Source organism: Amblyomma americanum, chromosome 1, assembly GCF_052857255.1.
Source record: "Amblyomma americanum isolate KBUSLIRL-KWMA chromosome 1, ASM5285725v1, whole genome shotgun sequence".
Taxonomy (NCBI): Eukaryota; Metazoa; Arthropoda; class Arachnida; order Ixodida; family Ixodidae; genus Amblyomma; species Amblyomma americanum.
In genome coordinates, this window is record NC_135497.1 from 127,471,918 (window position 1) to 127,498,242 (window position 26,325).

The window sequence follows — 26,325 nt, forward strand, 5'->3', positions numbered from 1 at the left end:
CACCCTGCAGACTGAATGTATGGTACCAGCATTAGCACTCAGCCACAGGCACTAGGCACCTAGGTTACTGGCACAAAACTAGCACTAGGACACTAAGCAGCAGCAGCCACAGGTCTCCCTGTACAGCTAGCTACCTTGAAAAGGCAACAATAAAAAAAATCAGCACTGTAGCAGCTCTGCTAACAATGTTGCTTGTTACGTGAAAAGTGCTAAAAAGAGAACTGAGCCCAGCATACAAGGCTACTTGTCACATAGTCAGCATGAACACAATGTTATCAGACCTGTCTTTGCCATGCAGCAGACCCATGTGACTCACTGTCCAAGATTGCAAAACTTGTTAACCAGGAAAGGAGCAGATATCTCTTTTGAAGAAATGACAATATCTTGCTCTTTTTAACACCTCAGTCAATAAGGGAAAGCAAGAGTGCAAGCATAATCAGCTGGAACACATCTCACATACAAGCATGTACTTTTGTTGCGAGTGGTCGTCGCCAGTCTGGATCGTCGTCCCACTTGTGCAAATCAATACTCCTGTTACCGGCCAGCGAGCTTTCACAGGCGCTGGGAGCGTGATGAAGGTACAAGCATGCATGCACACACAAAGGGCAACAATGAAATCCCTGAAAGCAGTCAATGTGTTCACGTGGAGGTGGAGCACTGCTCTCTCGCAGGCATGCCATGAAGACGCGCACTGCAGCAAAGACAGAACACATGCTGGAGTCTAATAAAGAAGAAAAAAAAAAGTAGGTGCCTGAGGCCATGGACATTTCCACCGAAAGAGCAAGTGATGCTCAGCACAGGGTCACAGCCGTGGTAGTTAACCAGTAAAGCGGGGAGCGTGGATTTGTTAGGCGATGTTTCATGTCATCAGGGATTGCTTGAGGAAGACGCCGTGTTCGAAGGGGAGCCTGGGGTGCTTCCGCTCCTGTTGCCCTGTGCTCTCTGGATATAAAAGTTGAGAAGCTTCAACTGCGGCAAGAGAGAAGGAAAAGAAAGCAGGCCTTTACTACTGATAAAGAACAGATTAACAGGACAGGTCAAATAAACCAGGGTCTGGGCTCCTACCATTCAAACGCTGCCCAAAAGTTAGCACTTATCCCCCTTAATTTGAAAAAAAAACATACTGAATTTACACGAATACAAGGCAAGATTTTTTTTTACAAATTTGTCGCTTTCAGAATGCATCTTGCGTTATATTCAGAACCAAGGTACGAATATAACGCAAACTTTTTCCTTGCTGCTCCTTAAGATAGCTACAGTATCCTTCACCACTGCACTCGAGAGCTGCAAGGGGAAGCAAGCTTTTGGTTGACCCTAAGGCCACACAGCATGCACAAGAAAAGTAGAGGCTGGCTGTGAACACTGAAAGAAGCCGGCATAGGCTGTTAAAAGAAAGACTAGTCACTGAAAGAGTGGAGTGGAACAGGGAATGGAAAGAAGGGTGAACGGGTATAGGACATAAGACTGGCATAGCAGCAGTGGCACGGCGATGACTGTGGCCGCTACTGCGTCAAAAACTGTGTGCGTTACCACGTCGGAGCCTTTGCTGTGGCTGATGATGTTGTGCTTATTTCTGAAGTGTTGCCTCTCAAATAATATAGACATATCCGTTGCAGATTTTTTTTTCAAGTCCTCGGGGCCTCAGCTGAAGTTTGTTTGAACAGCCTGTGATTTAGTTATACTAATAGTAAATTCTTCGTCTTCTTCGTTTCCTTCTTTGTCGGTGTCCTGTTCGCGCTGTTCTAAGCTTCTACTTTGGTATAATAGAATTTTTTTCTTTTTTGTGAGTCCTCAAAACTCCTCCGTCGCATTATGTTTGTGGCTGCTTTATTTCCTAGTGCCATCAATTTTCTCTGTGTAATACGCCAAGTCCGGAGGCAGCTAGTGTGTTAGCTATTATGATGGAAGCGGGCTTGCCTCACGAGGGCCAGCTGGTTTCACAACTGGTTTGAGGCAAGCAAAACACACTCCAAGAAGGAGTGGCTGGTACGGGTAATGTGGCGACTATGGCTAATGGGCATTCAAGGCGACAGTAAGAAAGACTGACAGTGCTCTGGGCAATTGGAACATCAAGGTGTGAACCGCCAACAGTACAGATACGCTCTAGCCAATGTATAAAGGATGTTAAACTGAATTTTGCGCAGGAGACGAATAGATGCAGTGAAGATTTCAAGGAGGTGGTGATGGAATGGTCTGCTTATTTTATCGAAGGTTGTAATGCATGTCGATGCCCAAATTGCTTCCAAAATGACACTTGTCTGCCCCCCCACCCCCCACCCCCCCAAAAAAAACCCTCTGCCTATGAATATCTTAGCTAACAGCCAGGCCTGCACAGATGTTCTTGCACACCTAAGGAGCTTAGTATGCACCATCATAACAGTATGCAATGCTACTAGAAAAATTAACATTTAGCCTTTTTATCCAAACGTAACAATTTTCTTTCTACTGATAGTAGAAGTAAAAAGTCACTCCCTACCATAACTGAATCTTGTGTACAGACAGCTGTGAAGGTTATGCCATTCTAAAGTTCAACCTCTAACTTTGGGAAGCGAAAAAGAAAAGGAAGCAAAAAAGAAAAGTTCTGTTGGTCACACAATGGAAGCTCCAAGCCATTAACACTCAAGTAAAGTGACTGGCATAGCGCATCACATATATCAAAGCAGCAGCAGCATGGCGAGAAACTTGTCACTGGAAATAGCACACTAGAGGTCTCTCTGATTTGGCTGCACTTCCTGCAGCAGTTGAAGGAGTGCCGCATTCATTTTGCCAGTGCAGTGTGTGCCTGCTGCACTTCAGTCTTTGTTTTGCAAAAGTGCCAGACTAGTGCAGCACGGGTTCTTGGCTGGCTTGCACTCTCCGAAGTGGAAGTGCAGCTGCAGTGCAGCAATATGGCGGCGCCCATGTGTAGGTAGGAGAAGCGAAGATATGACAGTAGTCTCTAAATGAAACGGTGGCAGTTCTTTCTTCAAACGAGGTGAAGAACTGTTCATGGCGTCATAATCGTAAACCTAAGCAGTCAAGTCGAGCCTCATGGGCGGCATTTCAGCGCATATTCGTAAATCGTCTGCGTGTATACATGCAATGACACTCTTTTTTTTATGAAATGACTATTTCCTGGGGCTGGTTAATGGCGACCCTTCCTTGAGATTTCCTGCTTGAGAAATACTAAACGTGGTTTGGGATTCTGGCACGCTTTGATGTCGCTCGCACACAGATGGCTGTAATTTGGTAGCGACACCAAGGCTAGCAGATGACCAGGCCTGCACTCGACCATTCGTTTTGGAAGCAGCCACTCCGAAGCTGCACTTGAACTGACGCTGCACACTGTCGGCACTGCCGCGTAACTCCACAGAACTAGTGCAGCGAGTGCAGCCAAATCGAAGAAACCTTACGGCACCAATGTTCTGAGGAATGCTCATTAGAACATGTGAGATCTAAAAGCCTTCACTATGTTCTATTCAAGTTTTACAGACACTCAACGCCTGCATTTTTGTCGATATTGTATGTTAACAGCAGTAATACTCTGCAGGTGCATGGAAAGCTTGCTGCTGCTACTACACATGTTAAGGCTTTCTTTGTGCTTTCCTCAGTATTTGACACATTTTTCAGCCGCATGAAACTCTGCAAGAAGCCGCACAATTTTTTGACAGGTTCCATAAATGCTGCCAAGGACAATCACTAGCAACATTTGGGAGGCATGCCCCATTGCTCGGTTGGGCAACTGAGAGCGTTTACAAGTCCTACAAGGCACATGGTTGACGTAGTGATAGCATGGCGAGACTCCGCACTTATCTTTGCACTGGCCTTCTCTGAGAATCTTTTCTGTGGTTCTCTTGATAAAGGGACGCGTGAAACCTTTGCACAGTAACGGTGGTAACAAATTTCGTTAAAGCTCGAAGGTGGCTGAAGAATACCTTGGCTACCGTTCTATGAAGACTGGAGATAGAAATTCCAATTTCCGAGCTACTTCTATTCACAAACGTTCATAAAACTTCTAGTGTATTGACTTTCAGTATATTGCAGTCTTATCTGTCATGTTACTACATTCATTGTCAGCGACATTCAGGTAAACACAGTAGATGCTCCAAAGGCAGAGACACAGTCCATTCTTAAAACAGAAACAACACTATCACATCAAGAGAGCCTAAAGCTGTGTAACGTTAATTTAGCTGATCTTGAAAAAATCCAGGAACAGAAGAGCTCCGAGCCTACCTTGCCTCCCGTAAGGGAAGCCAAGTGTGGCCTCATCAATTCAGAGCCAACCACGCCATGCAGCGCCACCATGCAGAATACTGCCGCCTTCCGAACAGAACTTTCATTGTGATCGTACGCCTGTAATTGAGATGAGAGAGGAATGAAAATGAAGAAAAAGGGCAAAGATTCGACAGAACAAATTGAATAATAATACAGCTGAACCCCGCTAATAGGCACAGCTGTAATGAACAATCGGGAAATAAAACGTTTCACATACTAGGTTGGCTGCCCTCTCTCCCATTAAGCACACCCCTCTTGTAACAGACATCAGGTATAGAACATTCAGTAATAAATGACGTTATCTAAAAATTTTGACCACCACTTTCGCTCGTAATTAACATATTAACAAATAGTGGCAGTTATCTGCAACTCCGCAGATACAATACCATCGCTCGCAAACTGTGTGTGTGTGCGTGCTCGAAGGAGACAAAGGCACAATCAGGGCATTACAACTTCAACTAATACTTAGTGGGCCGGCTAACTGCAAGAGATCAGTGAAGGTCTCCTCAAATGCAAGTATTGCGTAAAGGGCCTCCAACCTATTGGCCAGGGCAAGGGCGTGAGCGTGTGGACATTTGCCTGCACTGAGTATGGCGGGCCGCACAACGTATGAATCTTGCATGTTGCGCTGCGTGCGGTGGGCTTTCCTGCTCGTGCCGCTCCAACCAAGAAACTCAAAACTTTGGAAAAGGGCAGTCAGCCAGCAGTTTGCATAACCTGCATGTTGCAATGCAACTAATAAGAAAGCCTCTCCTAGTGTGCCACAAGGCTTCAATCCTTGCTACTACACTGTGTCATACGTTTTTGGTGCAGTGCTGACTGCAGACGAATGCCGCCTCTGCCTCCAACTTAGTTGCTAGGCGAATTTATGGCGGGATATGAGGCAAGTTCATTTCCCAATGCAATGCGAGCACAAATGCGAGAAAACACGCGCCTCCAGTAGAAAGCATGCACTGTTTTCAGGGACACCATAATGTGTCACGTAGACAAAACAGCTACTTCTGCAGATAATAAACCACTGCAGAATGCTTGTGGCCTTCTCTTGTGATTGTCTTAGTCACTGGGTGATAACATCGAAGTACGAGCACATAAGTAATTACCGTATGCATGCATGTAAGGGCTGCACTTTTAACGCGAGAGCGTTAAGGAGCTTGTGTCGCAGGAAATCCAGTGTCGTCAGTGTCACTGACCGTGAGCGAATGTTATCACAACCTACCTACCGGATTGTGAGCAAACCATGGGGGGTGGCAGTTAAATTAATGAATAGTCGCTAGAGGATACTTGGCAAGAGCAATCTGGGTCGCACAAGCCCCACCGGTGACAGCGCCTGCCATTGCAGTGCAGTGGTGCATCGCTTAACCGCTGCACCACGGTGCCAGGAGTGGTGTGAGGGCTCCGCAAGATCTATATAAACATTAAGCAGAGAATGACCAAGGCCGCATCATCACCATCAGCCTGACTGCGCCCACTGCAGGGTGAAGGCCTCTCCCATGTCCCTCTCTAATTAACACTGTCCTTTGCCGCCTGCACATACTATAACCCCGCAAACTTTTTAATCTCATCCGCCTATCTAACTTTCTGCCGCCCCCTGCTACGCTTGCCATCTCTTGGAATCCACTCCAGCGGTTATCTTGCCTTTGCATAACATGCCCTGCCCAAGCCCACTTTTTCCTTTTGATTTTGACTAGGATGTCAGTAACCAACGTTTGTTCCCTGATCCAATCTGCCCTCTTCCCGTCTCTTAACGTTACATGTATCATTTTTCGTTCCATAGCTCACTCGTCCTCAATACAAGCTGAAATCCTTTTGTTAGCCTCCACGTTTCTGCCCATAGATGAGTAGCGGTAAGATACTACAGCTGTTGTATACTTTTCTCTTGAGGGATACTGGTAAATTGCCATTCATGATCTGAGAGACAGTGCCATACGCACTCCGTTCCATTCTTATTCTTCTAGTTATTTCCCTCTCATGATTCGGATCAGTGGCTCCTACCTACACTACGTAGACGTATTCCCTTACTTTAATAAAAAAAAGCACTTCCTACGTTATTTTCCTTGTACTGTATGCTATCTAGCCACATGTTAATAAAATGGTTTACTGATCAGTTTTTTTATATTGTTTCTGCAAACAAAGGAGTGAACATGCCTAATATGTTGAAAATAATTGACATATCATAAAAGTAGTTACATATTTGAAACCAGCATAAAAACTGATTAAGACAATGCATTTTCATTGCATTAAGTCCAAAAATAAAGGAAAAGTTCCAAAACTCCTGTCCCCCATTAATGATGACTATGCTATCAACAATTGCAGTGTGATTAGTCCCAAAAAGTGGGTAAAGGAAAGGTTGGGTTGAGGCAAGTATGGACTTGGGTGCTTGGTGAATCCCACAGAGCGCTCCAAGGAACCGCTTGGTTCTGCAACACCCGGTTTGAGAACCCCTGGTCTAGTTAACCGTGTCTGACAGAGGGTACAGCTCATAACGATCAGACAGCATACAGAGCCACAAAAACAGATGAATGTTTTCAACAATTACCTTCAGCAAAACTGGCGTCATCTGAGGCAGAAGATCCACAATTATCCTCTTTGGATGTACCTCCCCAAGCTGAAATGAGAGACGCAGAACACATAAGGTTTTGAGAAAAATTGACTAGCAGTTGTCTGCTCTTAGCACAAGCGACACAACAAACCAAACATATGGCATTTTCAGTTCAACTGCTAAAGAGATGTTGGCAGGCATAAACAAACGTCAATGTAAAGACTCGTGCACAGAAGGCACCTGCCACAGCTGTGGCGGAGGCTTTGCACACAAATTCTTAGCACATAGGTAAACTGCTCTTGCTCACTTCCCTTTCTTAACTTAAATCAAAAAAGCAACATGCCGCTAAAAGGCTGCACAAATACAAACAAGAATGTCCCCCACTTTCCTGGCCTTTCTCCTAGCACCCAGCACAGTACATGATAAGAGTATGGCTACTATCGGATCGGCCCAGTCAATTACTACCATATCTACACGCGTAATTTGTGACCTCGCATAGTGTCATGAAGTGGTTACTGCAATCCGAGGAGCTGAACGACAGCGAAGATGACGTCTAAACAGAACTTTATGTGGGGCTGACTTGCACTCACAATGGAATGAATCACTCGGCGGCAGCGCAGCAACAAGCGTGCTTGGCGGTCGTCGAACAGAATGCCCGCTGCTGTCGGCCGTGCTAAATTTAAAGCTGATAGCGAACTTTATAGATAAAGAGTGCAAAGTTACTAGAACATTCTGGAACAACGCAGAAGGGAGAGGGTATCAGTCTTATATTAGGCATAAACTTTCTTTGGCCAGCAAGGAGCGCGAGTTGGGGGAGGTAGACATGTTGGCAGCAATACACAGTATATACTATGCATTATGACCTTTGAAGAGTTTTTAGGACAAGTTCGCAAAATCTTTGCATAATTTGCGCAGCCCCTTTTCTGAAGCCTTAATTTTAAGAGAAGCAAGTAAATGAAAGGTTATGTCAGGGCTCACACTAAAATGTGGGACCTATCTGCACATCTGAGGGGCGATGAAAGGCTGGATAGCACGCCTCACTTCATATACAGTCAACGACCAAATTTTCGGACGCCCAAACTTCCGGACATGCCCGATATTTCGGACGTCTTCACGGCACTGCCACGAGCCCCATAGAATCAATGTATTATAAGGACATCTGAAGTTTCGGACGCTCGAACCCCCCGCCATCCAATTTTCCGGACTTTTTGATGCGATGGAAAATCCTCGGAAGGTCCTTTGCCTTCTCGCGCAGCGCTCTTGCGAAGGAAATTGACCTGCAGCCGAAGCGTATCACTGCTTTGAACAACTAGCCGAATCTAGCCGTCAAACACCCATTTGGTCTGGCCACGCTGGCTATGTTCACCAGCGCGTCCTCTGTAGTTTCCGGAGGCACCGCGGCGCCGTTTCGTTTGTGCAGTCCACATGGTATATTTGGCTAGCCTGGTGTGTGGTTGTGCTATTATGTCAAGTCTGCTCTGCGACGCTAGGCCAGGTGGTTCGACGCTCGTCAGAAAACTCCACTGTTCGCAACGTGAGGATTTTGCTTGCCTGCATGGCCCCAACTTCGTCTTCGTCGTCCTCGCTGATGGCATCGAAGCGCGGAAAACAGTACCGTAGGTTAATGATGGAGAAGAAAGCCGCCATTATTAAGCGAGTCACGAGCGGCTGATCGCACGCTGACATCGGCAAGGAGTTTGGCATTTCTAAGCAAACAGTTTCAGATTTCCTCAAGAACAAGGGCAAGATCTTGGAAGCGGCCGAAAAAACCATCTGGTGCCCCAAAAAAGAATGCAAGCCAAGGTGTTCATCCAAAGCTTGAGGAAGCTCTCGTCGTGTGCTTAATTCTATGATTGCAAAGTGGTTGCCAGTCTCGGGCTGCACCTTGAAAGAAAAAGCGGAAACTCTCGCGGTTCAAATGGACACTGAGAATTTTGTTTAGTCATGGATGGTTGAGGAACTTTAAACATTGAAATGACCTCAAACTGTTCCTCATGCTGCCAAAATATCATTGAGGCTTGGACAAGTACAGAAACCTAAAAAAAATAGTTCGTGTTTTTGCACAGTTGTTTTCTTCCGCAGCGCAGAAAATTGGTGAACCGTACCGGAAGGGCTGCAAAGTGGGTAATCGTTTCGGACCACAAAAGGTTCACGCCATTTTTCTGCATGCAGTAACATGACAAAAAAAGAAAAAAGGCTGACAATGACAGTGACTGGAACAGTGCTATGTGTATGATAAGAGGAGGCTTGACAGGGTGGCAAGCAGAGAGGAAGGAGGCTGTCAGCACTAAAAGTGGCACTTAAAGGGACTATGCAATAAATTAATTGAGATTACGTAAAGCAGACGACAGATAGGCATTTCATCACTCGTCATCCCAACGGAAGAATTTTTAAGCTAGCATCAATAACACCGAAGATATAGACGATTAAAAATTACGCTCCTCCTCTCCCCCCCTCAACTTGTACATGCGGGGCACCAGACAAATATAAAGAAAGGAGCTCCGGGACTGGGCCCCGCCCATGAATACGACATCCGCTGACGTTCCTTTTGCAACTTCCGGTTGTCGCTCCTAGCACCCCAGCAGCAGCGTCGGCGGCGCGATTGCGGCGCGCGTCGGGTTTCTTTGCTTGTCGTCTGTTGTAGTTCGCAATAATGGACCCGGACCTCGAGGCGCGACTGCTCGCTCTTATGGCCGCGATGGGCATCGAGCCCTATGCGTTCACGCCGTACCGGCTGAACGCCAGCGATGACAGTAGCGACTCGGCGAGCCACAGCGAGTGGCTCCGGAACACCCGACAGAAGGAGGCGGCAGAGGAAAATTGAAACCATATGCGCGAAGGCAATGCCCTGGCTCGCGCTTGCCCGAGAGGGTCGCGCGACGGCACGAGCAGACGATTTTCACGGCTACCGGAAGTGTGCCCGTGACGTCGTGGTTGCCGTGGCTCCAGCGAATGAGAGCATGTGATGGCCTGGGGTACAGTGACGTCTTTTTTCACGATTTTAGTCTCAAAATCGGTCACTACGGGCACACCAATCGGCCCGCGAATTTTAAAAAACACGGTTTTTAAAAATTCATAATAAATTGCCGGCTCAGTTCCGAAGACTCATTCTTGGTGTGAATTCATGATGCTTGTTAGCATCATTTCTAAGCACTGAAAACATTTACAAGCGACTTTTTATTCATTGCATAATCCCTTTAAGGGGGGGACGCGGCCCTTGAAAACCGAAAAATCGCGAAAAAGTCGATTTTTGGAAAAGTGAATATTCTGACAGTTTGTGTCATAACCTGTTCTGCAAATATAAACGCCTAATTCGTCGTGAAAGTATTTCAAATTAAATATCGAAGAAGCCGCGGCAGCCGCTGAGCTGCGAGAAAGCGCCGAAAATACCCCAACTTCGAGCGCATGCCGTTTCTCAGCCAGCGAACCGAGCGCCGTCATCTTGGTCTTGTTTTGTTTGTGAACTCTTGCTCTTTTTTTTGTCTCCTCTGACGACCGCTGCGTCAGCATGGTGGAAGCGTGGCACGCTTGTGATTGGGGCCCTCAAAGCGCCTTTCAAGCTTCCCGCGTTTGAAATGCGAGGCTGCGATTCGGCGAAGGGCGCACTCCTCGAGAACGTATGGGGTCGCGCGGCCGCTATTGGCTGCTGCACGCGCTGACGAGCCGGTCCCCTTTCGGCGGCGGCCGGCGCATCGTCTGCACTGGCCGCCATGGCTCTTTCCTTTTCTTGTTGTTGGCGGTCTTTGTGATTTGTGCGCTCTCTTCACGTTTCGCCAGGTTTGTGTTCGCTGTTGTCACCGTCTTTACGATATCTCGCCGTGCCGTCCGAACATTTTCCTGCAGACTGTTGCGCGGTCAGTCACGATGCATCCAACAAAGCGAAACACGCTACACGCGTTCGGTGCGCGGAAGCGTGCTATGAAGTTGGTTCGTGCGGCGAAGCGTGCCACCAACAGCCACTGTGTCGATGCTTCCAGCCGCGTAGCTTCTGCTACATCGCTACCAGACAGTGATTGCGTCGCCGCTTTCAGCGACGTACCAGCAGCTTCTTCGGTGCAAGAAAGCGTTGCTTCGGGCACGCCTTGTGTACCGAACTCTTCAACCTCGGCGATTGCGGCCTCCAGCTCCGGTCTGGAATCTACCCCGAAGCGTGACAACGCGTCGCGCGCCGTTCACTTGGAAACGCATTTCCTGACGCGCGAGGAGATCGAGGCGGCGGATGCACAACGTGCTGTTGTTCAAGAAAGACTTGGCGCCATGCCAGCGACACAACGGAAGTTTGAAGCGATGACGAAACTTTCTCGGGGGCCATGTTTAGAAATGACTTTTTTCCTGGTGTGGCTGCTCATTCTGACTGCATTTCGGGAACCACTTATCATATTTCCATGTTTTTTTTTATTTCGTGCCTGAATAAATTTCTGAGGGCAAGACAAGCCCACTTTTTCTAGTTATTTTATCTGAAATTTGTCATAAGCAATTAAAATTTACCTAATGAAGGTCTAATTAGTGACACTAAATTCAGTGCTGTGCTAAAATTTTTCAGCAAGGAAATTCAGCAAAAGGGCCTTGTCTTGCCCTGCAGTACCTATCTAGCAATAACCATAATGAATTTCACAGTGACAGCGCTGTTTTCAAATTCTCCAGGCCTGGAATAAGGGACCTATGTGAACCTTTTTGATATTCTCTCGTAACTTTAGAACCAGTGTGCACCGCTTCATGAAACTTGGTATTTCTTCAAATGGTTATGCTGTGAGCCTACCCTGAAAATTTCATTCAGATATATCAAGAATCAAAAAAGTTGGTGTTCAAGGGTAGCCTCCTCCCTTAATGCCAAACAGAAAGTGGGCTTTTCATGCTGAAGAAAACGTAAGTGTGCGGACTTGTACCAAACTACATTGGTAAACTGCGGCATGTATAGCGGCCGTGGAAACACCGAGTAAGGGGCAAGAATGAGGACAAGTTTAAGAGCTGATAACATTCCAAGCTATTTATTTTTAGTCTGAACCATTTTTGATTAAAAACATTGCTAAAAGCTGACGTTTCATCCGATTTTTGACCTAATGCCACACGCTTGTGTACGCCTGAGCTTGGTTGTTATGCCAGCAAACACATGCCCTACAGAAACTATATAGCAAATGAGTTCCGCAAACAACATCCTATCATGACTCAATTTTAGAAAACGTCACTGAACCTGGAACAGAAACGGCATTAGTTGAACACGACACTGAATTTGCTACGTGACAGGGGCCATTACAATGACAGCAACTGTGTGGTCACCCACGGAACTGGAAGTGCAGAACTCACCCTGGACATGACCTTGATGGCAGCAATGACTACATCTCGGTCATCCGACTCCCCAATGAGCGAGTGCAGCAAGCGCATTGTCTGCTCGGGAGGCAGTGCGGCAGCAGCCTCCATGTAGCACATCTCAGCAGCACGACACACCTGTGCACAGGCACAGTAAGTGCACAATAAAACTGCAACACACTGACTGCAATGTGTTGCCGGGCTAGTTAGTGCATTCTTTGAGCTATAGAAAAGTTCATGCGAACTGTATGTACTGTTGGCATCAAATAAAATATAAACAAGACAACTTAAACGGCAATAGCAAAACAAGAAGGATTTAAATGAGCAAATCTGAACATTAGCACAGTAGTTTGTCACTTCGATGGCATGAAGGCTACTGCGCAAGTGTTAACAGGATTATTTTTTTTCTCCAGAAAGTAATTTTTTATCCTGTTTGCATTTCATTTGGCACTGATGGGACATGCAGACTCTCTCAAGTCCTGCCTCGAGCACGCGTAATTTGTGCAGATCTTTTTATGTCTCAAAGACCTGGCCTTGAGCATCACATTGTGAGAGTAGCCAGTAAGCAGCACTGGAGACTTGCCACAAATAAAAAGGCAAGCTTTTTCCATCCATCAGCTAAGATGCACGCAGCTACTTTAACTTTACACTGGATGTTACATAAACTCTTCACATGACACATAGTGAGGCCTCGTTAACTCGAGCTTGTGTACCCTGGAATATCAGTTATGACAAGTTTTCTTGCTGCCCAATGAACTCATTGGGAGACTTTGTAACAAAACTCGATTGTTTTAAACTTGGCCTGTGGCTTGCACGGCCGCAAGGTCATGCTCTGAACTGTACTCAAGCACTGAAGTTGCGCTTGTACTGAAGTGGTGGTCTCATGCACCACTGTGTTCAAGAATTGTAGTCGTTGTCCAAACAAACCTCTTTCTCTGGTTGCTTCAGTGTTCCAAAGATCTTGATCAAGGTGAGCTCAGCATAGTTGTGGAAGTGCTGAGGCTGCCTTTTCAGCAACTCTGCCAATGCTCGCAGAGCAGCCACTTTTACAGGGACCTGCAAAGAGCACAATGGACGCAGCATACAGCAGCACGTCCAGAGGCGATGTAGTCACATAATTCGAATGACAGGCTGCTGGGCAAGTTGGTGCACGTTCCCAATGTGAAGGGAGTGAAGGAAACAAACATCACAAGGTATAAGACGCACAGTTCACACTGCCAGCTGTAAATTCGAACCAGCAAGTCACATATTTACAGGCTTCAGAAAGAACATCACCCCAAAGTTCCTCAAACAAAGCACAAGAGGACACGTCGAAAAGCTAGTTTTTCAAAGCAAGGAGGCTGTGCATCCGCTAGAAATGCATGTTGTAGCTATATAAAAAAAGAGGGGGGGGGGGGTGAAGTAGGATTATGTGAACATTTGAACACATGGGGCGAATAGAGAAGATTGTCAATTTTGAAATTTGGCATGCTAATTAGTCCACTAAATGCATAAACACAAAATTTATTCGAAATATCTTCAGTAATTTCGACATTACTAATTATTATATGCTTCATTGCTGTACCAAATTTGCAGAAAGCCTGGCGTGACAACAAGATGCGGCAATAGCCTGCAGTCAGTCTTAAGGGGGGAAGAGGGCCTTAGAGATAAATTTTGATTAATGAAGTCAGAGTTATAAAATCTTCAGAGAACATGTATTTTTGCATGCTGATTCCAAACGTATAATTTAATTTTATGTACAACAAGTCCTTGTGGTCTTATGCATTATGTTATGTAACATTTTGCCAAAAGTGTAAAAGGAATTCTGCCGCAAAGAACTTGTTAAATTGCATGCCATTGGTTTCTCTTAACATCAAGTTATGCAATAAGGGAAAAATTATCATCCTGCCTGTTATAGAAGAGTTATAGAATTTTGAAATCACGAATCATCCCGTTTGTGAAGGGGCAAATTCAAAACCCTACAACTCAACTTCTATGATACGCAGGATAATAATTTTGACCTTACTGCATAATTTGATGTCAAGACAAGCCAATGGCATGTGCTCTAAGCAAGCTTCCTGCAGCAACATTTATTGAAACATCCCAGCAAAAAGTTACATAACATATTATACAAGTGCACAAGGACTTGTTTTGCATCAAATTAAGTTACATATTTAGAATCGGCACGCAAAAATACATCTGTCTTGAAACTTTCATTATTGTGACTTCATTAGCAAAAATGTTTTTTTCTAAGACCACCTTTCCCCCTTAAGTTTTACCCAGAGGAATAGTTTTACTTTGGAGCAGCATTGGGAGCAGCCAAAAGTACATTCTGACATAGAAAGTAAGTGTTTGGTGCAGATTAAAGATATATGAAACCAAGGAAAGCATAAAGGTATTTTTTCTGTATTGTTGATCACTGGCAGTTATTATTTCTCAAAGTGAAAGATAATTGCACACAAAGTGGCATAAAAAACAACCAGATGCCGCTGGAAAGATCCCAACCCATGGTCTCCACATCTCAAGCAATGTGCGCTATCAATTAAGCTATAGCAGTTCTAGCTACACTTTGACTCTGCCTTTGATATGAATGCATGACATTGCTTCTGCTATGATGCCTTCACCCTCTCCCCCACTCTTTTCTTTAGCTTACGTGATGCTGACCTTCCATGCTTAGTTTGAAGAACTAGAATTTGCACGTCTAACTTTTTTTTTTGCTTCACCACGGGAGTAACCATATCATAATGCGTAGTTAGGTTCCTGGCTTTCAGGAGTCATGTCACCCTATTTGTGAAGTGTATAAATACGAGACTTGCTCGTATGAATAAACAGCTGGAAGTGTGTGCTAGCGTGTCCCGTATTTAATTTTCCCCTTTGTGAACCTCACATTAGACTCTTCAGAAACAGAGCTTCGAACCTATTCGTTGCACATACAATGTGCAAGACTGACTACTACCATTCCAACTGCTAATTCCCAGCCATCTTGTTTCCTGTTTCATTGGATCATCAATTATGGCACGAGAACTCAATAGTCTAAAGCAGTGCTCACGGCAATGCAAAAAATTGTGTCCTTTTTCCGACTCCACAATCCAGCACATTCACATAATGAATAAATCCTGCACACAAATCATACAGTTGAGCCCGCTTATAACGAACATGGGCATCATGTGGCATCCGTTCGTTATATCCCGAAGTTCGTAGTAAGTGGACCACAGCTTTAAAGAGAGTTGCGCGTCAAAACAAAATTTTTTCTTTGCGAAGAAGTCCGTGATGGACGTCTGCTTTTGCAGCGCAGATCCCACGAGGGAGGTTTCCAGTTTATTTATAGCAGAAGCGTGCTCTTCACCGAGGCCCTTGGCATAGACAAGTTGTCTGAGGCTCTCTCTATAGCCCTTTGTTACAGGCGCGCTTATGGGTGCTGGCTCCAAAGTTTCATCCTCATCTGATTCCTCCACGTCACTCTCGTCCCACACTTCAGAGAAAATGCCCTGGTCCGTGCACGGTTCCGCGGAGTCGGCGTTGTCATCAATAGAAATAAAATCATTCCAACCAATGTCATGAGCCCCCATGTCGGAGTTGACGACGCGCTGCCACAAATCGCCGACCGGCTGGTCATTGTCCAAAGCATTAGGCTGGGCATCAGACACTGTGGCAACGAAACCGGCCTTGGGGGAACCAGTTCCGCATGCAAGTGGCCGTCACCTCCGCCCAGGCCATTTTCATCATCTCGACCGATGAATACAATGGAAATGGGCACGGTGTTCCCGTCCGCCATCCCGAATTATAACCAGAGCCCCGAGATTTGATCGAAGCCAACGAAACGTCTGCACCGCAACAAAAGTGACAAAAGCACGCGACGAGCTAGACGTGTAACGTGCACAAGTGGCACTCAAGCTAAAGATACAGACGTACAGCGCCAGCAGAGAGACCAATGAGGGGTGTCCGTGAGCGTCAGTGCAGCCACCTCCTGGCTCCCACGGAAGGCTTACTTCACGAAGCGTGACCTCTGAGATCAGCGCCGGCGGCAGCACGCTTGATCGCAGAGGCCACGCATGGATTTGCAAAAGAGTGAGAGGGGAGTGAAGTTGCGCGGAGGGGCAGGAGGGCGATCTTGAAATGGCGCGTTGGCGGGGAAAGGGTAGCTCGCTTGAGAGCGGCATGAAGTGGGAGGTCTCCTCGATTTGGCTGCACTTTCTGCACCAGTTCAGGAAGTGCGACACTCTCGCACTCGATTTGACAGTGCAGCTAGTGCCACCTGCACTTCGACACTCGATTTGGCCTCGTGCTGCACGAGTTCTTCTGCACTGCTGCACTAGCCTCCCGGCGAGTTCTCTTCTCGTGCAAGTAGTGCAAGATGCTTTTCGCGCTCCGTAGCAGACGGCTCCGCGGCCGCTTGTTTTGTGAGCGGCGTTGAGACCATGTTTGAGACGGCCGCGTACCCGTGTAAGACGCGGCATCTGCGCCGGGCCCTCACCAAACAGCTGAAATGACTGTGCGTATACGTGTGTGTAAGCGCGCGCGTGTGCGCGTGTCTGTGTACGCGCGTAAGCGACTGGCTGGCATGGCGCACGTACGGAAGTACGTACTGCGTATGGGTTCGCATCTTTCTGTCCAGCCTCGCAAGTTGCTTACACCATTTCTCTTTTGTGTGCAATTAATATTATAGACGCAGCACGATGGAGCGCTTCCATAAGAGGCAGATTGCGAGATGTTTTATAATACGTGGGCGATCGCAACGTTTGTGGCTCGCTGCGACATCAGTACCTCCGCTTACTTACGACAGCGACTGGGCTTGAGGTCGCCGTCAGCCCACACCTTCGCCTGCCACTTAGCCTCTGACAGTCACGTCGCCGTCACCGTCCGCCGAAAGTGAAGGCGATTGAGTTCAAATATAGATCAGGCAACTCTTGGCGGACAACTGTAGTCACTTTTCGATTGGACGGAAGCAGCCTGAATCACGCGTATGGATGTAAAAGATCGTCTCGAGCGGTAGTCTGAATAACCTGTCTAATTAATTGTTGCCTCTTCGAAGTACCCGTTGAATCAGTGACGGTCGACCGGCCTGCGCCCCTTTAAACAACGCAACGGAAAGAACGGTGTCAAATTCTTCACCACTTTTGGAATTAACAAAGTTCATAGCCGCTCCACGAGATGTGCCATTTGGAGCAAATACACAGCGTGCAATGCAGCTAGCACAATCTCGCGCATATGTGAAAACACGCGACAAACACCAACACGTACATGGCCGCAGCAGACGAAAGTTTCTGCACTTTTGCACTCGATTTGGCCGCTGCACCTACAGCACTAGTGTCGGGCTACACTCGCGCCGCAGGAACTGGCACTACACTGACACGGCACTTTTGTGAACTAGTGCGGAAAGTGCAGCCAAATCGAGGAGACCTGGGGTGGGCAGTTCGCCTGCGACTGGGCTCGGGGAAACATACCGCGCGCTGGGCGCACAAAGGGGTCGGAGGCAAGGTTATCTCGCGTCGCGGCGCCAGGTTTGTGCCGTCCGTTCGCTGTAATCGATCAGCAGGGGTTAATGACGTTCGTTATACGTGTGATTTTGTGCCATTGAAATAATGTATATTTTGACGGTGGCGCAGGTCTTTTTCGTTATAAGCGAAAGTTCGTCTTAAGTGGGGCCGTTATGTGTGGGCTCGACTGTACGCGAGCAGCCACAACCACTGGGCACAGCCAATGCTCTTACCACTTGCTCTTCAAGGTTTTCCACGAGGCAACGCAGAACATTTCTGAAGTTCTCATCCCAGAGCTCTGGTGAGCCATCCTCGGTGAGGGGCATGAGCTCCGATAATGCTTGTTTGCGATGCTCCGTCCTGGAATGGCCAGTGAGATGTCAAGATAACTGAGATGTCAAGATTTTCCTGGCACAGAACCTGCCAACCTCGATACCCCTGCATGGCTGAAAGGTGTCGAGGTACAATGATCACCAAAAGCAAAGCTATAAAATTTAGCCGCATAATAAATGCTAACAGTGAGAACCTCAAGGTATTTTAATGAAGAAGCTTTCTGCCTTTCTTCGCTTAATGATGAGACATACCTGCTGTTCGGGTTTTGAAGGATGGCAAAAATGTTGTTGAGGGTGTCTTGTTCTGAAAACAAGGTAATAAGAAACAGTTTTTTCATATCAAGCATCACATGGAGATGAATGGACAGGCCAAAAGTAACACAAGAAAATGCAACAGTGCAGTACTGGCAAAGTCAGAATGAATCTCAAGACAAAAAAAAAGTGCATGAACACCTGCATAGATTTACCATTTTTGCCAACACCACCATCTAGAGACGTTCTCCTGATCTTAGGAAGACCAGTCTCTCCATCCTGCAAAAATAAAATTCACCGCTCACAAGCAAGAAATGAGTCATGAATACAGTTAGAAAAAAAATTACACAACAGCACTTCAAGCTTAAAAAAGCAGAAATGCAATCTCTCACAATAGAAAGAAGCTTAATGTAAAAAAAGAAAGCACCAAATCCTGCAGTGCCCTTTCAAGGGCTCAAGCTAGCTGATGACGATTCCAAAACCATGAGTGACATCAAGCCTGTCTTTTGAATCCAATTGAAAACGCAATCTTGCATCATATTAAGCAGAGAAACTAGTGTTCTCACTAGGGGTGTGCAAGTATTAATTCTCGGGTATGATTCAAATAAGACTATGAGGAAAAAATGCTCCTGAACATTGGAACATTGCATATCTGCTCTGTATGAAAACAAATTTCGCAGAAAGATAAATAGGCAAAGGTTTTTTTTTCAAAACAATGTCTGGTCTTTGCAACCAAGATAAACAAAACTGTGCTGGCTCTATACGGTAAACAAAAAAACATGACGTGCACAGAAATGTACACTGCTTGATCCGACAGCAACACAGTGTGCAACCGGTAATGTGGTCAAGCAAAATGAGCAATAAAATGAAATCCATGAACTGATGAATTACTGGCAAATAAACATAACATTAAGGTTAAATTGGGACATCAAAGGACTAAAGAAAGGCCCATATTATAAGAAGGTCAAGTTTGAAGCAAATAATATGAATACGGATTAAATAACAAACATATTAGATTTGCTTGTCAAGCTTTGAATATTTGTGCACCCCTAATTCTCACTCAGAGAAAATGGAAGGGTGTTTTGGATTGATTAGCAAAAAAGTCACCACAAGAAGCTGACAAGAGAACTCTTGCATGAAGCTGTATCGATGCACATGGATGTTGCAAATGATGAACAAATAAAAAATACTGCTACATGTTCTATGATGCAGTGTCTATGGCCACAAGATATGTCATGTGTCACTAACAACTGGGCAAGACAGGTGCACTCACGTATTCGCTGCTGCCCATGCGCTTGACAGGCGAAGCCTCGCGGCTGCCGGTCAGGCGCTGCTGCTGCCCATAGCTGCAGGGTTCTTCCCAGTTCTGAGGAGCCAGCTGTTCCCTTAGGCCTCCACTGCCCAGTGGTGGGAGCAGCAGCTCTGCACTGCTGCCTGAGGAGCTGGAGTCCAGGTCCATGCCAACCCCACCCCGAACAGGGTCCAGAGCCAGCCGATGGATCTGGGCTGTGGTTCAGCGCAGCAGAGAGCTGTACACCTCGTCAGGGTTCATGTTCTCGGTGTTGTCCTCTTCCTCTTCCAGCGACCGCTGCAGTGGCGTGCTCGATCGGCTCCCGCTGCCTCTTCTTCCTCGGCTAATCAACCGCAAGAAGGTACATTTGTCTCAATCTAACAGAACCTTTGCATAACAAACATGAAGGCCAGTGATCACAGAGAGACCATGGCCTCACATCCCCAAGGCTAAAAGCTACTGCTGTGGTGGCAGTGCAGTTTTTAGATTTGCCTGGGCATTTGCTTATTCTGGCACTACTTTTCTAGCATCAATTCTTAAACTATGCCCAGAATTTCTGCTGAAGCTTTACCGAAACTGCCGAACCTTAATAGTTAATGAAAGTCGTTTGATAACAAAATTTCCTGTTGAAGCGCACAGCTTGGTGATGATTAATTTTAATAACACAAAGGCAGCCTTGGTCAAAGAGCACTTTAGCACGAGGTATTTTCATTTGCACGAGGTGACGTCAGAGATCCATTTTCCAAGATAAGTCCAGGTAAGCCAAGCATCACGCTACAAGAAAGCTCGTATACACGATCATTGGTGGGTACCTGGCAGCAATAGGGATCAAACCCTGCACCTCCCACATGAGATAAGAATGCTCAAACCACTATGCCACTGCTGAAGTTTGAAGCATTACTTTTTTTGTCACAGCTCAACACCACAGTATTCTACAACCATTGCTGCCAATGAGCTAACAAAAAATTCATTTCAAACATCACTAAAACAAGCAAGTGCATTTGCCTAGATGGCCTCATGCAGGCAGTTTCTTAGGCTCTGCATACTTTGGTGTACAGCTGATAGACGAAAGGAGAGACGATGTGATGGGACTGGTTGTTCGCAGCTCACCATCTTCACTGCGTCCACGCATGGAGGTCTGAATAAGGCCCATAGTGAGTGCCTGTGGACAAGGGAGTTAACAAGAGATAATGCGCAAAAGGAACAAGCAGAAAGCCTGGCCCAAGTTTCACCCCAGACAAAGTCACCTTACACACAGTACATGCCTAGTGATACAGGTTAGTGAGTGCAATTACTTTCAGCACAGCTAGTGGCACAAACTTACAATTGACGCACCCACTCCACCCTAGCATCTAGAGTTATTTGCGTTAAAGGCAAAATTTCCACAAGCCTGCAACAGTGTGCCGGGAGCATTTAAAAAACAGAGTACCCCAACAGAATGCACACGAGTATGCTTGTGCATACCCTCACCCCCAAACACCACATCAGTAGAAATGTTCCCCCCAAACACCACATCAGCAGAAAGGTTCAAGTAATAACCAAGAAAGAGGCGATGTTCAGCAGAGCTACTGCTCATAGAGAGAGAGAGCATTTGCAGTGAAGTGAAAAGCAATTCACCTGGGTCTCTGGGTCAAGCGTGCTGAGTAACCCGTGCAGTTCTGCTGGCCTCAGTTTGAAAATGGGCACGATCACTTCTTGGGAGTGCTGTGCAACACAAACGTCAAGAATACAACTTTTACAATTATTTGGCAAATGCACTGCGATAATCTGAAAACACAGCAAGGTTCACACAGACAAAGTTTAACACTCAAATACCATTAGCCCGTTAAAAGAATTACTCTTGCTTGCTGCTGCATTTATGACATGCACATAATACAGTAATATGGAAACATGTGCAAAGGCTTCCATTGACAGCGAGCAACAACAAAAAATAGTCTAAGAAGACTGCACCTTCATTACCTGACTTCATTAAGACCAGGGTCTCCCCTTAACGAGAGTCTACTGTATACTAAGTTTGTACAGGTAGTATACTAAGTTCGTTCATAGCCCAATGGGGCAGGTGGGCCACCTGCCACTAGATATTAACAGACTGCTTGCCATTCCTGCTTGCACCGATTCTTCTAATGCTAACACACTAATAACACGCCATCAACAGCAACAATGTCCTCCACAAATATTTGCATGGGTGACTTAAAGTGGCATTTAGCGGCAGCTAGACTGACCCTTTTGAGTTCAGGGCTCTTCTGGTCACGGATCCACGAAGAGATTTTTGCAACCATGGCCTGTGTTTCTGGAGTGTTGACCAGCATATCCCCAGGGTCCATTGCTTGAAGCAGAGACATGAGGTATCGCAGAATGGTAATCTTAACCTGCAGAAAGGTCAGAAGCAGAATCAGGCATGCTGAAGTACATACTCAGAACTGCAAGTTAAAATATACTACATGCTTATAAGTGACTCAACCCCAGTTGGTCATTCACCATGAATAAATATGTATGACTGTCACCCTGTCACGTGATAGGCAACTTTCACGCTCAGATTTGACAAAAATTTGTGCATGCCGTAAACTATGAGGTGTGCTATACCAGCTCACATTTTCGACTGACTGACAAAGGTATTGAAGGGCAATGCTAAGTTATCTCATTTGTGACGTGTGGTCTGATAACACCATCAACTTCAATGATACATGTGCGCCTGCATACTCCACAAAAATAATCCGAGACACTGGCTTTTCACAAAGCTCAGGTGCATGGTAGTTGAGCTCACTATGCACTGAACAAGGAATTAAAAGATGTTGCGTTACATTTGTAGCACTGTTTCAAATACAGTAAAGCCCCGTTGGTACATTCCTACTCTTATATTTTCATGTTTTGACCCTTTGCACAAAGGCCCTGCAGAGAAACCACCATGGCGGGTTCCCGTCGCTGCATTCCAGCTCAGTTGTGGGCCCCAGGTTCAGACCACTTTCTTTTTTTGCACATGTTCAGTTGATTATAATCCTATAATACGACTTGGATTTGTGGAAATTTTTAAAACCGTAGTAGCCGAAAAATCGCATTATCTGGGAACGCATTAATCGGAAGAAAAATAGTGCAGCCATATGGGAGCTCTTTATTGCCCATGATACTGAGATTATGAGCCGAGAAATGGTATGAACTGGGATGGTATGAATAAGGTTTTGCTGTACCGGCCAAGATGTCCAAGTGACAGATGTTGGTTCACATTCATGCAAACATGGCCTAGTTTCTGCAGCACCCCGTTAATGTAAAGAACGGGTAAAAGAGAAAGCTTATTTGGAAGCAATGTTAGAAATGAACATATTCATTTGAATTCAGCAAGCAGAAATAATGAACAATGAAGAACAAATGGAGCCGACCTTGATGTTTGGAGTTTGTGTCGGGTCAGTAATGTACCTCGCTACCGCTTGAAACTGGTCAGCATGAGGAAAACAGTCCCTGCAGGCAGTGAAGATAAACGTATAAAGATCACAAAACGCTCAAATAAGGTGGCACAATACGACACAGCACAACGCACTCCTGAACAATTCATACTTTCACGCATCAGTTCGGCTGTTTTAAGTCTGCTAGGTCTTGCCCCGTGGTTATCGCTCTGCAGTCTTGCATCATTGAGGAAGGCGATCATATTGACTCCATGGCATAACATAATGCCCTAAACAAGTGACGGAGCTCCTAATACTGCCTCCCGTATAAGCTCTATACACTGCACAACACATCAATTTGTGTGGTAGCAGATGCTGAAAATGTTGTTTGGTTCAACAATTCAGTCCCATGCAAGCAGAATGAAATTTAGTTTTTGTATCACTACTGTTACTACAAAGAAAAATTGAAGTAGAGCTAGAAAAAAAACTACAGAACACCAACGACAGTAAATGTAAAGAAATGTAGTTTCCACACAGAGAACATATACAACACTACTAATTAGCTCTGAAGATGTTGCTTCACTAGCTATTCCAACACAGGCACTCCAAAGTTAACTACCATGGCCCATTATAGCTTACAAAAATTGTATTCAGCATTCCAGGCACGCAGAAATGGAACTGACTGTACTGTAGAGAGAAGCAGCAAGCACTGCGCATAGTTTGCCTAGTCTGACTTGCACAGTTGCACCTGCATAATTTGACTTGCGTCTATGCTGAACAGAGGATGAGAAAATGAGAAATAGCTCAAGAACAGTTTTTCTCTACTGCCCTGTTCCCTGAAAGGCCTTACGCGAAACTGCTGATGTGCAGACCTCTCCAGCCTTGATTTAAAACAAACAAGCTATCAAGAATCGCAAGCACGTAATTTTAGATGGGTTGACAGTCATTACCTAATGATGGAGATGATCTTCTGAATCTTCGTCTGCAATGAGCTCAAAAGATCGGTTCCCGTCTTGATGAAAAGACGAGTCAGTAGAATATAAAGCCAGCCATGCAAGTACGCACTGTGGACATGAATCAGCTCGCCCAAGGCCTCCAGGAAGAGCGTAAACACCTGGGTTTTTGGGAAAAAGACAAAAACAAACACTTCAGCCCGTCAATATGCATGTGGTGCATCAATATGCATGTGATGCGGTGTGGGGCAATATGCATCAACCTTCAGATGGCAGAAATTTCCACAATGCAATGGACACCAATACACCTGCGGCCCAGAGTGAATGGCACTGTCTGCCACTACTGCAACTTTGGTTCTGTCAACATAGCGTATTAAAAGGGCTCCCTTCAGTACGCATTTCACACCAAATTTTTGGCCCCCTTAAGAGCTTGCATTACTGAAAGTCAACTGAACTACTGCATTCATCATCATCATCAGCCTGACTACACCCACTGCAGGGCAAAGACCTCTCCCATGTTCAAATTATAAAACATTTAAAATTACAATACAAACATGTTTCCACAAAATGCAGTGATGAAAAGAAACATTTCACACAAATATTTCATTCCTCTTCATAATTTATCGCATCCTAAAGCTTATTGAGCGTCTCAATGAATGAGGAAAAAACATGTAGAATGGTACAATCAGCCTGAGCCATAACTGTGTTCAGGAAAAAACATGACAGCTTGACTTTGTAAGCTGCCGAACGACCATCTTTCGGCTTTTCATTTCTCAGCCTTTTGGCGAAGATCATAGCACCGAAGCGCGACCTTGTGGCAGAGCATCCGTCTCACATTCGGGAGGTGCTGCGTTCGATTCCAAGTGCCGCCGGGTACCCACCGGTTTTAAGATTTCCCCGCCATGGTGCTCGGCTCATCTAGGGTGAGATGCTTGGGAGAAGGGTCTTCGACCAAACCGTTGCCTTGATGGATCAGAGATAAGTTCCGCCGTCAAGCAACCCTAAATCCACCTCGTGCGGTAGAAGCCCATCTTTTTTTGCTGCTGACAATGGCGGTAGCCAACGTTTATAGATATTTGCTTTTTGGGGAAAGGAAATCGCGCAGTATCTCTCTTATATCGTTGAACACCGGAACCGCGCCGTAAGGGAAGGGATAAAGGAGGGAGTGAAAGAAAAAAAAAGGAAGAAAGAGGTGCCGTGGGGGAGGGCTCCGGAATAATTTCGACCACCTGGGGATCTTTAGCGTGCACTGACATCGCACAGTACAAGGGTGCCTTATCGTTTTGCCTCCATAAAAACGCAGCCGCCGCGGTCGGGTTCGAACCCGGGAACTCCGGATCAGTAGCCGAGCGCCCCACCCACTGAGTCACCGTTGCGGGGTTCCGAGTTATATAATTATAATTGGTTTTTGGGGGAAAGGAAATGGCGCAGTATCTGTCTCATGTATCGTTGGACACCTGAACCGCGCCGTAAGGGAAGGGGTGAAGGAGGGAGTGAAAGAAGAAAGGAAGAAAGGGGTGCCGTAGTTGAGGGCTCCGGAATAATTTGGACCACCTGGGGATCTTTAACGTGCACTGACATCGCACAGCACACGGGCGCTTTAGCGTTTTTCCTCCATAAAAACGCAGCCGCCGCGGTCGGGTTCGAACCCGGGAACTCCGGATCAGTAGTCGAGCGCCCTAACCACTGAGCCACCGCGGCGGGGCGGGTTCCGAGTCGAAAATTGGTTTATCCCTTTCCTTACGGCGCGGTGCAGGAGTCGGCCGATATGTGAGACAGATATTACTCGATTTCCCTTCACCAAAAACCGGGTTCCGAGTCGAAAATTGGTTTTTGGTGAAGGGAAATCGAGTAATATCTGTCTCACATATCGGCCGACTCCTGCACCGCGCCGTAAGGAAAGGGATAAAGGAGGCACTGAGTGAAGAAAGAGCTCCCGTAGTGGAGGCTGCGGAATAATTTCGACCAGCTGGGGAATCTTTAATGTACACTGGAGACAAAACGCTAAGGCGCCCGTGTGCTGTAGGCGAATTCTTATTAGCAATTTGATGCAAGACATGAAGTGCACTGCTGCCGATGGCGTCAAAAATTATTTTCTAGTAGCCAGGCTAAGATAAAAGAACTCGGTGCCAACTCATCCTTTCAATCTTGTAGCGCTCACTACAAAATAATGAGGTAACACATGCGGCACAGAACAGATTTATCAGCGGTAACCTTACGGCTGCAGACTTGGCGTACACGCAGTTGGAATTTATGCGTAGGTTTGGCATCCATTCTTTCTTTTCGTACGAACAGCACGCGTTCTAGCGGCGTTGGCGTTCTTGTTTTCACCACATCTCTCCACTCACGCACCACATCTCTCCACTCACGTCCAGTGATAACAGCATATATTTGCAACCAATCAACTAAATGAAGCATGCAATTTCCCATTACATGCCAAATCAAGCAAAAAGGAGAAAGAGTGGCCAAATTGTGACAATATAGCATACCATATGAGAAATGCTACAATCGAGCTGTTGAAGTGAAACTATTTGAGATGCATGAAGCATATTAGTCTATGAGTG

The 26,325-nt window shown here is 46.0% G+C and overlaps 1 pseudogene; it reads right to left on the bottom strand.

Moving 5' to 3' along the window:
- Window positions 1-244: 244 nt before the first annotated feature.
- LOC144113629 (CLIP-associating protein 1-like) lies at window positions 245-26,118 on the bottom strand (annotated as a pseudogene).
- Window positions 26,119-26,325: the final 207 nt, after the last annotated feature.